The sequence below is a fragment of the Punica granatum genome, chromosome 4 (genome assembly GCF_007655135.1).
Source record: "Punica granatum isolate Tunisia-2019 chromosome 4, ASM765513v2, whole genome shotgun sequence".
In the NCBI taxonomy this organism is placed as follows: Eukaryota; Viridiplantae; Streptophyta; class Magnoliopsida; order Myrtales; family Lythraceae; genus Punica; species Punica granatum.
In genome coordinates this window covers 27,563,429-27,565,401 of record NC_045130.1, presented here as the reverse complement: position 1 = coordinate 27,565,401, position 1,973 = coordinate 27,563,429, and positions in this window count along the sequence as shown.

Sequence of the window (1,973 nt, the reverse complement as noted above, 5' to 3'; positions counted from 1 at the left end):
TGGGACAAATAAAAACAATAAAGGAACAAGAATTGTCCGCAATTTTAATGCACGGAATTGGCCTGGTAAGCGTCATGCGAGCACTCCGAGAGACATGCGTAAGGTGCACTGAGGGTGCTTACACAGGCACAAAGGGATGTGCTCGCACGACACACAGGAGCGTGCTCGTTCATGCGGAGGGATGCGCTCGGTCGTGCTAGTGGACGGGCTCGGTCGTGCTAGTGGACGGGCTCGGTCACTCTGGTGAATGCGCTCGGTTGCAGGGAGTTAGTTGAGGCTAGCTTCGCCATGGAAGGTAGGCCGACCCTTGGGCCACGACTCATCTTGTCGTAGGAGAAGGGTGGAAACTGCAGGTGGTCTACTCGCTAAAGTTAGCACGACTCAACTTTTGTGCGGGAATTTGTGGTAGCTACAAGACAATAAATAAACGGAATGCATGCGATACATGAGTTTTAAAAATATTAATGCGATCATTCGCATTGACTTGAAAGGTTCAAAGTACAATGCAAATTTTGAAAGTGAAATTCTAAGTCAGTTTTCCACCGTGCTCGGAGCGCTAGCTAGCGTCGCTTTGGAAAACACCGGATCCAAGCAAGACCTCATGGATATATCTATCCTACGATGTGTGCAGACCTCCATGGGTCTTCTTCCTGGACCTCTCCAAAGCAACGTTCACCTGAGACAGCTCCTGACCGCGTCTCTGCAGCTCGTTGTGGGCAAGAGCGAATTTCTTCGGAGTTAACACTGGTTGGCACTTGAATCGTATTCTAAGCCTTGGAAATCAAGCAAAACCATCAAGCAAATGCCACTTCCATCCCACTTAAGTTCATCTACATGTTTAAGTACGACATCACCACATAACTCCAATAATAAATCTGTCCAGAACTCGACATCGGAAAGACCAAAATGACACGAAATGCAATAAGGAAACGGTCCTAAAGTGCCTAGACACGTGGGGGACTTATCCAATGATGGTAAGGTGGCCAAAGCAAGTTTCTAAGGACCTGATTCATGATAGACCAACATGTATAATCTTTCTAAAATCGAGCATAAAACAACAAGACACGAGGTAAGAATCGTCACAAGCAACACTTCTGCAATATGAGCATTCATAAGCGAATGATCTCGAGAACCAACATAAACAGCAGTAGTGCCACAGAAATGGTGCCAGTTAATCACAGCAGAAGCATGGGGCGTCAAACATACACGTCTTAACCAGCCATTACTATTATATCAATCAATAACCAAGCACGAATCCTTCAACAAGTCACCGTGCAACTCAACCTAGCAGGAACAATGAATCTATGGGTCAAAAACCTTACCAAACTTCTCCATTATTCACGACAAGGCTGTGGGCAGAGGGGTAACAGAGGAATTGAAGCTTGGAGGGAGAGGGATGTGAACGTCGTTGGCGAGGTGAGCTGTAGCCAAGGAGTCCAATAGGAAGGTCGCTGGAGCTTTGATTACTAGGGAGACAGAAACGGATGGGCTGAGAGATGGAGAGAAGCTGATAGAGAGATGGACAACGAGAGAAATGAAAGGGAGAGGGTGTGACTTAGCTTCATTGATGCCTGACTTGCTGCCAAAGGGGCTCGGGGTCAGCTATCGTAGCTCCGATGGATCGGTTATTGTGGTCAAGTATGGAGTTGTGCTCGTGTGCGAGGGAGCAGATGATGATTTTCTCGTTTGTTTGTTCTTCCTTCTGTCCTTGTACTTTGCCGAGAAAAAGAATGGAGGGAGAGCTAGCAGAAAATGGTCATCGAGTTGTCACAGAGGGAGAAAGGGAGAGACACGAGAAGGTGAGGTTGAGAAGGCTAGTGAAGTTATTGTTGTGTGTTTGTCTGTTTTTTTTTTCCTTTTTCTAACCGAGAGTGACGAATGGAAGGAAGAGGAGGAAGGTTGATGGTGCGGGCAAGCTGCCGAGAAGAGAGAAGATGATGAACTGATCAGGGTTGAGTTGATGATGAAGATGT